The sequence below is a fragment of the Camelus ferus genome, chromosome 5 (assembly GCF_009834535.1).
Source record: "Camelus ferus isolate YT-003-E chromosome 5, BCGSAC_Cfer_1.0, whole genome shotgun sequence".
Lineage (NCBI taxonomy): Eukaryota > Metazoa > Chordata > Mammalia > Artiodactyla > Camelidae > Camelus > Camelus ferus.
In genome coordinates this window covers 90415973-90432226 of record NC_045700.1, presented here as the reverse complement: position 1 = coordinate 90432226, position 16254 = coordinate 90415973, and the positions used below count along the sequence as shown (strand labels likewise).

Here is a 16254-nt window from a genome sequence, read left to right as displayed (position 1 = left end):
TAGACACTGATACTTATCTTATCTCACAAGACCTGACCACAAGCAAGCCAAAGATGGTACTTTGTACAAGCCTCCATTATAGATAGTCCTTCTTATATTGCAGTGTGATTACTCATTTACCTGGTGGTTTTCCCTACTTGGAGGGGAACTCCAGAGAACGTGTATAAGGATCATGTCTTATTAATCATAGTATATCCTAGCTCAGCCTAAACTCATAAATGTTCAGTAAATGTTCAATAAATGAAATACTCAGTTCAGCCATATAATAATCTAAAACCCTTTGGTCATATTGAAATCTAGGTTAACTTGATTTTTTTTCTTTTTCTTTTCTTTTTCTTTTTTACCAATTACAAGTTGACCATTACTTAACACTACTATGTGTTTAACAACTGGAAAGTAGATGATTATCTGGACATTCTGGACAGAAAATAAAGGGAAAGTATTTAGAGAACCTTCTATCTAAACTACATCAAAATTTTGGGATTAGATTTTTAGACCACATTTATTTATGTTCAGAATGAAACTATTTTGGAGGCTGTACATATACTACACTAACTGTCATTATAATGCATTTACTCTTACATAAGATATGAAAATACAAATTAAGGAAAGAATGTTTCCTTGGCCACTGATGTTAATATATTAGATAAATTAAATGCATGATACACATGTTTGATTTTTGGATGCTTAGCAAAGTTATTGCCCAAAAGCATTATTTGGACTTCTTAACCATTAGTCAGAAACTATCTTGTGGTAGTCAGCTTGGAATTTGTTTATCCTGAGTAACTGGTTTTTGGTTTTTAAAAAATGAGATATATGATCTAGCTTAGTGTAGAATATATGTTATACTGAATCTTAAACTAGTTTCAGTATGTGCCAAATTGCTATTTAAAATTAGTTCCAAACACTATATGTAAGAGAAAATTCAACAAAAAAAAAATTACATTTACTAAAGGAATATTCAATACAAAAGAGCAATTTCTTTATAAACTTAGAAGGTGGCTTAGTAGAGTGAGACCTGGGTTCTAATCTGTCTGTACCTCTCACCATCTATGGGGCTTTAAATGAGTCTGTTAATGTCTCTGAGGCTGTTTCTTCTTTAAAATGGAGATGATACCTGCTTCAAGAGGAACAACTGAGACAATACGTGTAAATGTGATTTATAAACTTTAAGGTACTATGCAAATGAATGATTGATTTCATTGATGGCCTTAGTAGATTTGATGGCCAAATTCTCTATCTTTTTATTAAGGCAATGATTTAGAAAACATTAGGGCAGAAGATGTATTTGGCATGAGAAATTGCTGCTATTAAGCTTTTCATATATCTAGAGTCCATGTGCAGAACAAAGTTTTTTTGTCATTTATTAAGTAAAACTGAAAAAAAAAAAAAGAACCCAAAGTAGAACAGGTTGTGTTAGACTCTCCCTCTTGTGTTTTTTAGTTTTTTTCTAGTTTTATTGAGCTAGAATTGACATGTAATGTGTTTTTGTTAATTTTTTAGAATAGATCCAGACCAAGAATATTTTAACTTTGTGCTAGATCCTTTCTATTCCTACAGACTCCTTTTTCACATACTTACCAACTGTCTCTCTGATTCTTTTCTGGGTTTTGGCTTTTGAAACATTTTATGACCTTTTCATTAATTTTGAAGACTTTTTCTTGATATCTCTATAATTCTTTTTAAAATGCATATTTAACAGCTTTATTGAGATACCAGTCACCATACCATACAATTCACCCATTTAAAATGTACAATTCTGTAGTTTTTAGTGTATTCACAGTGTTGTGCAGCCATGAACACAGTCACTTTGGGAACATTTTTATCACCAGAAACTCCATACCCATTGGCAATCATTCCGCATTTCCTCTACCATCCCATCCCAGCCCTAGGAAACCATTAATCTACGTTCTGTCTCTACAGATTTGACTATTTCTGGATATTTCATATAAATGGAGTCAAAGAATATTTGGTCTTTTGTGACTAGCTTCTTTCACTTAAGATAATGTTTTCAAAGTTCATTCATATTGTAGCATGATAAGTACCTAATTCCTTTTTAATTCCAAATAATAGTCCATTTTGTAGATATACCACATTTTATTTATGCATTCATCAGTTGATGAACATTTGGGTTGTCTTCACTTTTTTTGTCTATTATGAATAATGCTGCTATGAACATTCATGTACAAGTTTTTGTGTGAACATATGTTTTCATTTCTCTTGGGCATATACCTAGGAATAGAATAGCTGGGCCATATGGTAACTCTATGTTCAACCTTCTGAGGAACTGCCAGACTCTTCTAAAGTGGCTGCACTATTTTACATTTCTACCAGCAGTGTATGAGGGTTCCAGTTTCTCTACATCCTCATCAACACAGGTCTTTCTGGTAATACTCATCCCAGAGGGTGTAAAGTAGTATCTTGTGGTTTTAATTTGCATTTCCCTGATGATTAATGATGTTGAACATCTTTTCATGTGTTTTGGCTATTTGTATATCTTTTTTGGAGAATTGTCTGTTCAGATTCTTGCCCATTTTTTAATTGAGTTGTTTGTCTTACTATTGAGTTGTAAGGGCTTTTTATATATTCTGGATACAATTCCTTTATCAGATCTATGATTTGCAAATATTATTCACTTTCTTAATGGTGTACTTTGAAGCATAAGTTTTTCACTTTGATGAAGTTCAATTTATTTTTTCTTTTATTACTTGTGTTTTTCCTGTCTGTCATATCTAAGAAGGCTTTACCTAGCTCAAGGTCACAAAGAGTTACTCCTATATTTTTTTAAGAGTTTTATAATTTTAGCTCTTCCATTTGGATCTGTGATCCACTTTGAAATAATTTTTATGTACGGTGTGAAGGTTGAGAGTCCAATGTTATTTATTTTTTATTTTTTTGCATGTTGATATCCCATTGTGCCAGCACCATTGGTTGAAAAGACTATTCTTCCTCCCATTGAATTGTCTTGTTACCCTTGTCAAAAATCAGTTGACCATAAATATGAGGTTTATTTATGGGCTCTCAATTCTATTCCATTGATCTATATGTCTATCCTTATGCCAGTACCACACCATCTTGATTACTGTAGCCTTGTAGCAAGTTTTGAAATCAGGAAGTGTGAGTCCAACTTTGTTCTCTTTCTCAAGATTGTTTGCCTACTCTGAGTCCCTTGATTTCCATATGAATTTTAGAATCAGTTTGTCAATTTCTGCACACACACAAAAAAAGACATCTGGGATTTTGGTAATGACTAAGTTGAATTTGTGGATCAATTTGGGAAATATTGCCATCTTAACAATATTAATTTGTCCAATCCTCATAATTCTTTTGACATGTAGGAGAGAATAACAAAAAGCGCTATAAAGAAAAAAGTTATTTAACCTCCTTCCACAAGTAAAGAGCCTCTGGGCAGAATTTGACAAGCAGATGAACACAGGGAGAACCCTTGGAACCCTTGTTAGCTGTCCATCAATCCCAGTCTCCCAACTCAGGGAGTTACGTGGAGCATTAGAGAATCCACTCCCAGGGTTTCCAGAGGCCGACGCTGGGTTGGTCCCCTACTGATAGGAATGTATTCTGCTCCTTCTGACCACTAAAGTATCCTGGACAGTAGAGAAGAGGAGGTATGTTTATTTCCTAAGTAGAGGAACGTGTTGTTTTTGTATCCTTTAAGGCCATTTAACTTTCCTGGACATGAGAAGTTTACTTTTTGTTGTCTTTTTGTTCTATGGCTGTTGGTTTCTTTTGTTTGGCTATTTTGGAGGAGTTCTTTAACCTTTGTCAAAAGTTTGAGAGCTAGCAAGATAAAATTTATAGGTTTCACTCAGAGGTCATGCTTTTTAACAGTTTGGAAACTATGGGTTCCTCAAGAGGCCTAATGTGTGATGATTCCACTGGAAATCAGTTTGTAAACATAATCGCAGTATCAGTTAATATAATGGTTTGCTTTTGTGTTCCTTCAATTCTTACAAAAAAAATCTAGTTATATATACTTGAATTTTCATGTAATAGATCAGAGTAAAGAATAAATAGTAGTGGGGTCTGTCCTTTCCTTGCCTTTAGGGTTTTGTCTTTCTGACTCCTAAGGCTCACACTCTTATTTGTTTCTCATTTTTCAGTTTTATTAGGTAGAATTGTTATAATTTGACTACACATATACAATATATGCACTCTTTTTTTAGTTTACACATATGTACTGTTCATTGTTTCTAAGAACAGTTTAGACCTTTAGCTTTTTAAACTTACATAGTTATCAAAGGAATAAGGCCAACCACAAAATAAGAATCAATAGAATGCAGTAACCCAATCATAAAGGACAGTCAAATGTGCTTACACACATTCAAGAAATCAGTCATCTAAGTTGTAAATAATAAATAGTTCACTTGTGTCCCTTTTTTTTTTAGAGTCCACATATGAGTGATCTCATATGGTATTTTTCTTTATCTTTCTGACCCACTTCACTTAGAATGACAATCTCCAGGTCCATCCATGTTGCTGCAAGGGCATTATTTTATTTTATTTTTTATGGCTGAGTAGCATTCCATTATATATATATACACCACATCTTCTTTATCCAGTCATCTGTTGATGGACATTTGGGTTGTTTCCATGTCTTGGCTATTGTAAATAATGCTGCTATGAAAATTGGGGTACATGTGTCTTTTTGAATTATATTTTTCTCCAGGTATATGTCCAGGAGTGGGATTGCTGGGTCACATGGTAAGTGTATTTTTAATTTTTTAAGGAACCTCCATAGTGGCTGCACCAGTTTACACTCCCACCAACAGTATAGGAGTGTTCCCTTTACTCCACACCCTCTCTAGCATTTATCCTTTGTAGACTTTTTAATGATGGCCATTCTGGCTGGTGTGAGGTGATATCTCATTATAGTTTTGATCTGAATTTCTCTGACAATTAGCAATGCAGAGCATTTTTTCATGTTCCTATTGGCCATTTGTATGTCTTCATTGGAGAATTGCTTGTTTAGGTCTCCTGCCCAATTTTGGATTGGGTTGCTTGTTGTTTTTTTTTTTTTTTTTTTTTGATATTAAGCTTATGAGCTGTTTGTATATTTTGGAAATTAGTCCCTTTTCGGTCACATATTTTGCAAATATTTTCTCCCATTCTGTAGGTTGTCTTTTCATTTTGTTGATGGTATCCTTAGCTGTGCAAAAGCTTTTAAGTTTAATTAGATCCCATTTGTTTATTTTTGCTTTTATTTCTATTACTCCAGGAGCTGGTTCAAAAAATATACTGTTGTGATTTATGTCTGAGAGTGTTCTGCCTATGTTTTCCTCTAAGACTCACACTCTTAAATGTTACCTCTGGGGAAAGTTGGCCTCTTCTGTACTCAGAAGTCTTGGCTCTTCCTATTAAGAGTCTCTCTATTTTTCTCCTCAGAAAGGGTGCTTTTTGCTGATGGAAACCTGATTTTTGTTCTTGATGCCGGATGGCATGATTTCTGACTCTAGAAATGATCTTCCTGTCTTCTTATAACAGAACATGAGTCCTCCAGTATGCTTTCTTTCAGAAAGTCAAAGGGTCATGGCAGTCCCCAGAGAAGAGCACAGGCTCTAGCTGTTTGGGGAGTGATGTTGAAGCCAGATCTAGTGACAGTGCTCAGTTCTCCCTGGGGAAATTGCCAGGGGAGGGAAGAACTGGCCCATTAGGACAGCCCAATGATCATTCATGGAAATCCTAGGCAATTTTTAATCTTAAAAATAAATCAATCCAAAAGTCATCTGCATCTTCATTCCACTGTTTACTAGCTGTTTAATATTAGGTAAGGCTTTTAATATCTCCAAACTTAGTTTTCCCACCCAGAAGGCGAAGTGATAGAGGTAACCATACTTAACTCATATGGTTTTGTGTATGTAAAGCACCTAATACAGGGCTTGGCACATTAAGTGATAATGAGTATAAAAAGTTTAAATATAAGAAAGAAAATAACAGTGCACATAAGCTATTACCAGCTAATAAGAAAGACTTTACACTCAGAAAAAAAGGGTGTATTTGGACAATAATATTAATACTAATCTAGTGACTTTCTAGGCACTACTACTAATCTACTATGTTCCAGGCACTGTATTAGTTTTACATACATCATTTCTCATTGAATCTTCACAAAAATCATATAAGTATTTATTACATTTTGGAGTTGAGGCAAGCTAAGCCTTAAGAAATTAAGCCCAAGGTCACAAATCTATTAAATGGCAGAGGCATGATTATAACCAGGGCTGTGGGACTCCACGCCTGTGCTTTAACCACATTGTATACTGATGGGAGAAGAGGGAATGAAACTGAACATGGAAGAATACTAGAATATGAAGAAGTACAAAGGAAAGTGTGTTTTGACTGTGAAATCAGGCTTGGGAAAAGCATAAAAAAGATTTTGGGGAACAGTGTCATGTATAGGGACAGGTCAGTGATTGAACCACTTCAGCTGGAGCAGATGTTTTTTGAGGTGAACTGGAGACCCGTCAGGTGAGGGTGTATGTCTACATTTGATCCGGTGACAGTAGAAAGCACTGAAAAGTTTTTCAGCAGGGAAGAGACACAGTCCAGGGGATAGTTTAGAAACGATAGTCTGGCAGTAGTGTGAAGATGGGATGGAAAAACGTGAAAATGCATTTTAATGGAAGAAATAGCAGGACTTGGTGACTGACCAGAAAGGAAGGACAGGGGAAGTCAGGAAGGTCAATGCCCAAAGAAACAAAGCCCTTGGGTAATTTTGGCACCAAAATAATTTTGTCAAAGTTGGAAACCTTGAGAATAGGCTATAAATGACTCCATGACTCCACAAACTTCCTGTACCCTCCCAAAATGCAGGCTCCTCCAGGCACCAGTCCTTTATCTGGTAGTCTCATTCCCTTACCTTATACTCCGCCTGGTTCTCTCCAACACCAACCTGTCAGAAAGCTCCATTTTAACAATCTTTCCACCAGGAGGTCTTCACGGGGGCCCTCCCTCCCATCTGCCTGCCTCTCTGAAACCTGACCCTCCCCCAAGGAGGCGACTTCCTTTGGGAATCCTGAGAAGACAGCTCTTTCTCCCTCACCTTCTCTGAGGGCCAGGCTCAGGGGGCCAGTTTGACAGGTGAAAACTTGCATTTCCCCTGTGTTTTGCCCAGTGTTCTTTTGAGCTGTTTTATCTTTTTCTTATAAAAGTGTTCCTTATATAGTAAAGACCTTGTCCTTTTGCTTGTCATATTTTTCTAGTTTTTCACTTGACTTAATTTTGCTTATGATGACTTTGAGTAGAAGGAGTTCTGTGTTTTTACTTTCTGAAATATTTTTTAAATTAAATTAACTCAAATAATATACACATACATTCTTCTTGTAAAAACCTAAAGCAGTTTGAATAAACTAGTCTGTTTTGATCTCTGTCCCCAACCCTAGTGCTCTCCCCCTCCTGCTGAAACCACTCAGGTCCTGAACTATTTTTGTGGAATTACATGCACTTTACTGTTTTTGTAAATTTTTTTTCTTTTGCATTTGTGCTTACAGAGGCCTTCCTCATCCTTAGGTCACATAAATAAAATGTTCACCTGTATTTTCTTTATATCTAACTCTTCAGGCCAATATTATAGTAAACAATATGAGATAACCATTTTTCTTCAGTGATTTGGAATTTAGCATTAAGAAGTCTTAATATATGCTGGGATCACGGCTAGGTTTTCTTATATATCAATCTGCCTATTTTTGTGGTAGTACCATACTAATTATTGTAGCTTGAAGTGTGTGTTACTGTATTTCCTACTTACAACTTACAGGTTCTACATGGTTTTTCATCCTGGAGGTTTTTGAAGGGCCTCCGTGTTGTATCCTCCTTCACCACACTATTACCAGCTCTTTCCCCCACCTCACTAAAATCCTGTTTCTCTCTTGAATTTTTTTATAAAGTACCATTATTTTTCTAGTTACCTGGGTTCAAAACCACCACCAGCTATTTGTAACTCAGCAGCTCCCTCCACAATTCTTAACTCTTCCACACCTTTCCCCCACCTCAAAACCTGAATTCTCAGTGTGAGAGATAAACCCACAGTCAAAGGAGAACCAGAAACTTTCTCCTTCTGATCCTTTCCACACTTTCTGTTTAATTTCACTTGGATATACTCCTGGCCTCTCTTTGCCTTATTTCCCTATTGAAAATTTTGTTATATGTTACTGAATATCAAATTCTCTGATACTACTAAAGGAAAAACTAGGGGATAAGGTTAAACATAATTAAAGTAAAACAACAGTGGGAGTGGGATATTGAAGGCCATAGAGAAAAGCATAGCCTTAGAGTCTTAAATGTTGTCTTAGAAACTAGTAGTGTGGATGCACATATGGATGCTTATTTTTTCATTTTTTAAACTTCATTTTTAAATAATTTCAGCTCAAAGGAAGTTATAAAAATAGAAGTGAGTTTCCATATACCCTTCATCCAGTGTTCCTCAGTGACAATATTTCACACATAGTATATTCTCAAAGCCAGGAAGTGGACATTGGTACAGTATTATTAACTACTCTTTTCACTGGGTTACATACCTTCTAGGATTACCTTGAGAGTCTATTTGGTGAATAACCATGCAAAACAGTTGTGGAACTAGCTGCTTTTCAGCTATCTTATTTACAGTCAGACTCAGCAATGTGTATTAAAAGAAGTGAGAAGTTGAGCAAAGAAACACATAAGCTAGTGACCTTCTTGTCAAAGCTAGCGCTACAGGATTTCCTTTTGTTCCTTCCTCTGACAGAGACTTTCATGTTCCCCAAGTAGCCAACCAAAAGTTTCATGGAATAGCAGATTACTCGTCCTATTTGGCATGTTCTAGCTTCAGTTTTACCCTGTTTCCAGGGGAGGAGCCAGGAGTCAAGTTAGGCAGGGGAGGGAATCCATAACCTCTGCTGTTGTTACAAGTCAAAAGCAAACCTTGTAGCCCTCCCCTGTGGCTTCTGACCGAAACAAAGGAAAATAACATGACAGGAACAAATTGACAGCAGCCACCTCTGCCAGCAGATGCTAATATAGCATAGAACTTCAGGTTCTCTTGGTCGAACTAAGTTAGTACTGCCCTGGAAGTTATTTCCCATATAGATAGATTGGCCTTGGCCCTTGCTTGAGGCAGTGTTGAAAGTGCATGCTTATTACAAGGTACTGCTCACGTGACAGTGATGCACTTCAGGTTCTTCAGCTTTAAAAAAAAAAAAAAGGAAAAAAATTAACTTTATGAAGACATCAAAGGAATTTTTTTTAAAAGAGAGAGGTCTTGTGTGGTAGGGAAAGATATCACAGTGGTGTGACAAATTAAGTTCTGGCTTTTTAGGGGATTCAGATCAGAAATAAGATTATACCTAAATGGGGTATAATCTTTAGAAATTGTTATCTAATATGACTGGCATTCTCTCCTATCACAGTGAAGACTTGTCATGCATGTGCCTTGCCTTAAGAAATCACAGTAAACAGAAATTCACGTACAACTCTTAGATTGGGGCTTTAAACATTATTTCAGAAAATTTACTCCATTTATAAGATAACTCATTTGTTACCTTTAGAACAGTAAATTCTTACAGAGCTTTATAACCATTTGATTTACCAAAACAAAAAACAAAAAACCCTTCATTCTTACACAACTGTTAAATTGCTAAAATTAAATTCACCCATACAAAAAAGCAGTCTCTCTCTCTCTACTCTTATATTAAGGTATCTCACAGGAGCTTAGATGTGGTACCTTTTTCAAATAGTTAAATGTGTACATTCAAATGACCAGCAAGCAGATATACTCACTTATTTTTAAAAAGTAGCAAATCTCTAAAAATAGTATAAAATATAAGAGACTCTGCTATTTATTTATAATTATAATATCCCATTTTTAAATGATTCCTTTGTACTTGGTCAGATTTCAGGTGAATAGAGCTAATGATCTTTGGCTTTCTAGCATAGTTTTCAGAATCTGCCTGTTTTAACTTTGGTAGCATCCTTAAGAGATTCCATTTTCTGAAGTTTGTAATTCTAAACTGTCATTAAAATGGCAGGAAAGGATTATTTCTAGAATTTGATTATTTTTTTAGACTGAAAATAAGAATTAAGTCCTAGAACAATAAAAACTGTATAACAACTCTGATATCTATTAATAAGTGTCATGAAAAAGAGATAAATTTTATTCTACTTTATAAAGTAGAATAAAAATAAAACACTAATTAAGAAATTAGTCCCTTTTTCTGCATTAATTCAGACAATCCTAAAGTGAAAATCTTTCCTAAGAAATTGTACCCTGTGAAAAAACCAATATTGACTATCCTTATACAGCATACCCCAGACCTAACCATTTGTAAGCAATTTCTTCATTGTTAATCCTTCTTAGCCCTGTTACCCAAAAGAAAAATAAAATGTTTGCTAATTTCTTTGGGCACACTGGAAGGTTACTGATTGACATGACCAAAAGCCAGGAACTCACAGCCGAAGAGTTCCGTTTTCACTATCAGCTCATAGAGAGGAAACACCTCTACCCTGAAGAAGCCCATAATCAAATTAGGAAAACAGTAACTAGTACATAAAACGCCTGCTAAAAGCCTGTGAGAGTTCAGAATAAAGGGAACTGTAACGGGGAGCAAGTACTAGACAAAGTGGAAGACGAAATTGAGGAGGGGCCGTTTGGCAAGTGGAAGCTCATTTCTAAATCTTGATTTGTTCAGAGATGTCAGATTATAGTGTCTCTTTTAGCCGAGAGGTACAAATGTGTGGCCTGGTAATTCTATCCCTCTATTTCAAGAAGCCACATACCACTGCCTTTAGTGAAGTGAAACCAGTGACACCAGAGTTGACATGGCAGAAGCTGCTGCAAAGATTAATCTGATCAAATTCAGTAGGTCCTACTGGAATCCTCTCCATCTTCAGAAGATCCTATATATTAGAATAGTGAGGGATCCAGACCTAGATCATCACTAAAGAGAAAAGCTTCCAAAGAAAGAAAGGAATTCAAGTGACCTAGGATACGAAGATTAGGCCTGTACTTTGGTTAATAATTAGGAAGTGATTTTTATCAGTTATTTGCGCTTTTTAAGTAATACACAAATTTAAAATTTTTCAAACAGTATATAAAGTTATACAGTGAAAACTAAGCACCTCCAATCAAAAATGTTTTGCAGTTTTGAAGCTGGACTATGTTTTACTTTAAAAAGTCAGATGAGGAATAAATTATATATTAAAAGAAAATGGGGAGCCTCTGCAGGCTTTAAGTGGGAAGAATAAGACAATGTCAGTAGAAGTGAAGATTTTTGGCAATTTGCAGGTTTGGTCAGAGAAAGAAGAGACTTCCTATGAAGAATTCTGGATTTTTTGTCATACTTGACCTTTCCCACTCTTAGATTGTAAAAAGATTCCCACATTTTCATTCAGTATTTTTCTCCTTCCTTTCTTCTTCCTTCTTTCCTTTTTTTCTTCCTTTCATTCTTTCTTTCTTTTTTAACTTTGATCTATCTGAAATACATTGTAATGGAAGGAGTGAGGTGGAGATTTAATTTAATTTTTCTTATGGCTCCCTTTATGTCCTAACACTATTCAGTAGTCCATCTTTTTTGCCACTCATTTAAAATGTCTCTATTAACATATACTAAATTCCATATGATTTTTTTCTATTCTCTTCCATTGTGAACTTCCCATTCTCTTCCATTGATCTGTCTAGTCATATCTAGCTCTACACGCTATTTTAAGTACTATAGCTTTGTAAGTTTTAATATGTGGAAGGATATATTTCTTGTTACTTGTTTCTTCTTACTCTTCAGAATTTTCTTGGTAATTCTCATACTTTCCATATGAATTTTAAAGTTTATCTGTTTATCTGTTTTTAAAAATCCTATAGTTACACTTATTTGGATTGTATTAAATTTACAAGTTGATTTATGGAGTACTATATCTTTTCTATCCAAAATTAGGGTATGCCTTTCCATTTACTTAATATTTCTTTTGTGTCCCTCAGTGGCATTTAAAGTTTTTTTCTTACAGTGACTACAACTTTCTTGATATGTTTCTTCGTAAGTATTAACTTTTTTTGTTGCTTTTGCTTATGAGATTTTAAAATTCCATCTTCTACTTTTTGTTAACATATAAGATATTTATTACCTTTTGCATATTAATTTTAGGTCAGACAGTCTTATTTATTTGTTTATGATTTACAGTAAGTTTTCTTTTGATTCTTTTGGGTTTTCCAGACATCTGATCGTATCACTTGCAAATAATGATAATTTTATTTTCTCTTTTCCAATTTTTATATTTCTTATTCCTTTCTCTTATAATTATATTGTCTAGTACTTCCAGAGTAAAGTAAACAATAATGATGCTGGAAGGTATCTCTGTCCTACTTCTGACTGTAAAGGGAATGCTTCTAATGTTTCCCCAGTAAGCATGAATCATGGCTTACTTTATACATAGCATCTTTATTTCTCCTTAACATTTCTTGACTCATTCTCTTCCCTGAATACAAAATGTTTCTTTTAATCTATTGTTTTTTTTTAACTGAAGTATAGTCATCAGTTCCTGATGTACAGCATAATGTTTTAGTCATACATGTACATACATATATTCATTTTCATATTCTTTTTCGCTATAAGTTACTACAAGATATTGAACATAGTTCCCTGTGCTATAGAGTATAAACTTGTTGTTTATCTATTTTATGTATATATGTATATATTAGTATCTGCAAATCTCCAACTCCCAGTTTATCCCTTCTCACCCTCTTCACCCCCTGGTAACCATAAATTTGATTTCTATGTCTGTGAGTCTGTTTCTGTTTTGTAAATAAGTTTATTTGTGTCTTTTTTTAGAGTCCACATGTAAGTAATATCATATGGTATTTTTCTTTCTCTTTCTGTCTTACTTCACTTAGAAGTGACAATCTCCAGGTCCATTCATGTTGCAGAATAAAATGGCATTATTTTATTCTTTTTATGGCTGAGTAGAATTCCATTGTGTATATATATGTATACCACAACTTCTTTGTTAAAAATGTGTATTCCTCTTTCATCGCCTAATATTCACCATCAACTCTACATCATCCAAAGACCAAAAAACTCAGGATATATGAGAATGAGCGAACTAAAGGAGACCTGAACTGCTAATGGTTGACAAGATTAAAGGCTGTATTTTACTTGTGAATCACTTTCATGAGCAGTCTGCTTCGTCTAGAGTAGAAGCCAGTGACTGAAATCAGAATTGTCATTGGCTTGAGCAGCTTGGTGCTTATGGAAGTACAGAAGACTTAAGAGTTTTTCTGGGTGTTTTTACAAATAAGTTGTTTTTCATTTCATTAAGGAAAAAAATACAGTAATTTTAAAAGCTGTAATAGAAACAAGAGCAAATTTTAATCTTTGGAGAAAAGGGTAAGAGAGAGCACAAAGACTAAGGCAGTAGTCTTATCCTGATCATGGGGCGGCAGCAGGAATAGTGGAAGAAGCTTAAGCTTGAGAGTCTGACCAGCATTCCAAATCCTGAGCTGCTCCCTCTCAGCTGTGTAACTTTCCTTAGGGTACTTAACGACTCTGCTTTATTGCCTTTCTTAGTCCCATCACACAATGAGAAACTGCCATTCTTTGGAACAAGTTTTGCTGTACAGTGTTTATGGCATTATATGAAAAAGACAAAGGGTGTTTCCTTCTCTCAGTGATAGAAGTAAAGACTAGTCACACTTGATGTATTTTAGAGAGACTTTCTTGGAGTCATACGGTTGCCTTTGCCCTGTGATTGGTACATCTGGGGCAGTTATAGCCAGCCTCTGCCAATGATAATTACTGTGTCTTTGTTACTCCCGTTTTCCTCTGTCATGGTTGCCTCCACTGGGGTGTTCTAAGATAAACAAAGATTTCTTCCCACCTCCTTTTTTCAGCTTGTTTAGCGTGGCCTGTGGTAATCGTAACACTTGATTAGGTCCACAAAAGGAGACTCAGCTCTCTTGATTTTGCTGGTTCCTCTCATGAGAGACTTCAAACAAGTGTCCAAACTGACCAGCGAGCATAGAGGTGCCTGGGGCAGTGAGTCACTGTGCCCAGATGAGAATGGGGGATAGGAAAGTGTGTGAAGAAGAAAGGGAGACTAGAGAGATGTTTGGGCCACAATGTAAAGAATTTTTTTTATGTTACCTTTTTTTTTTTTAATTCTTTTATTGTAACTCTTTTTTCCTTAATGGAGGTACTGGGAATTGCACCCAGAACTTCGTGCATGCTAAGCACAAGCTCTACCACTGAGCTGTACCCTCCCCCCTTAGAATTTTAAATACTAAGCTAAGAAGTTAGGAAATTTTCTCTAAACAGTGACAATCTTTTGAAGGTTTTTGAAGAGGAAGTAATGGTATGATCCAGCTTGTATTTTAGGAATGTAACTCTAGTCACAGCATATTAGCTTGTAGAGTCTAGACAAGTGGTACTTAAACTTTATTACACATAAGAATTGCTTTTTAAAATGAGCATCCCCAGGCCTCACCTGAAGAGATTCTGATTGAATAGATCTGAGAGGAGGCCTTGGAGACAGCATTTTTAATAAGATCATCAAACCACACTTTGAAGAACAATGGACTAGAGATTAAAGGAGAGAAATTAGTTGGGAAGCTATTATATCAACAATATAAAGAAAAAATACCTTAAGAGAACTAGCTTAACAATATGTGCAAATAGAAGAAAAACTTATTTTCTAGTGATTTTTCTCAAAAAAAAAAATCCTACCTAACTCTTAATTTTAGTTAATACATATCAGTCCAGAGTTCTGTGTAAAATGTGAGTAAAGTAGAAAACCAGAAGGAATTAAAGTTAGATTTTTGAAATGCTAAAACTAAGGGAGCCATCCCTGCCTTTGTTTTCAAGTTAAGCTACTTAAACCCCTAAATACAATTTCTGCCCTCTATATATCTAATTTTTAATATATCCATATTTACAGGTATAAAAGTAGAATTAGGTCTTACCTTTATTCAACAAAGATGGGGAAGGAAATGCTGATTAACACATGAACAACACAAAGGACTACAACATATTTTCTAGGAATTAGAAGGTTTTGATAATGTTTGATAATAAAACCAGTCAAACATGAATTAATACACCTAAGCTTTCAATGACTTTTCCCTCATTGAAGACTATAGAGCATTTAAGATAATATGTGCTTTTATTAGAGAATTTGAAATAGCTAATAAGAAGTTACTTCCCTTTTTTTCGCTTTTTCTAACCCTGAATAATTATAATGTAATAATGTCCTACATTTGTATTATGTTTTACAATTTATACGCCATTTTTCTAGGCATTTCGTATAATCCTGTAATAACCTTAAGGCTTTGGTATTATCAGTGGTTGACAAACTAAAACTCAGGCAGGTTAAATGACTTATCTAAGATCACACAGCTGTTATGTGGCAGAAATTAGACCTAATCCAGGTTTTCTGCTCCAAACCAATTTTGTTTTCCCCTTTCAGCTTTTCCTTATGACTGTATACTAAGATACCCTGTGGTCTCTGTCTTCACCCCACAATCCAGATAAATCCCTGAGACTTGCAGGTGAACAAAAAATACTTAGTGTTGAAATAGTTTCATGTTGGAGATAAAAATTTAGATATCAGAGCACCTATCTGATTAAAAAAACCAACTGGACTGATATAAATAATTGGATTAAAAGATAAATAGGAGAAGAGACAAATCTCCACTGCATAATTCCAAATAATTCATATAGTTATTCTTCCTTTAAGGAGGTGGAGCGTAACTCCGCACCCCACCTTTAATTTGGGCTCTGTTCAGTGACTTCCTTCTAAGAGTAGAATATGGAAAGGTGGAGAAAAGACCATTTACGGTGGAGAAACCTGACAAACACTACCAAGTGATCAAGGTCAATATCAGCAGTGATAAGTCATGTTGATAGTATGTACCCTTGACATGATGTGATGAAAATGACACTTTACCTCAGTGGTCCTCTCCCCAAAACCCACAACTCCAGTCTAATCATGAGAAAAACCATCAGACAAACCCCAACTGATGGACACCCAGAAAATACCTGACCAGTGCTCCTCAACACTGTCAAGGTCATCAAAAACAAGGAAAGTCTGGAAATTCTCACAGCCAGGAAGAGCTTCAGGAGACATGACAACTAAATGTAATATGGGATCCTGGATGAGATCTTAGGACAGAAAAAGGACATTACATTAAAACAAAGGAAATCGCAACAAACTGTAGACTTTAATTAATGATATCATATCAGTGTATACCATATCAGTTGGTTCATTAGTTGTGTCAAATGTAAGATG

At 35.2% G+C, this 16254-nt stretch overlaps 1 protein-coding gene across 1 annotated transcript in view; it reads left to right on the top strand.

Annotated features, from left to right (window-relative positions):
* Positions 1-16254, top strand: part of PDE6D (phosphodiesterase 6D) — a 45153-nt gene that overhangs the window by 17846 nt on the left and 11053 nt on the right. The gene's annotated exons all lie outside the window — the stretch shown is intronic.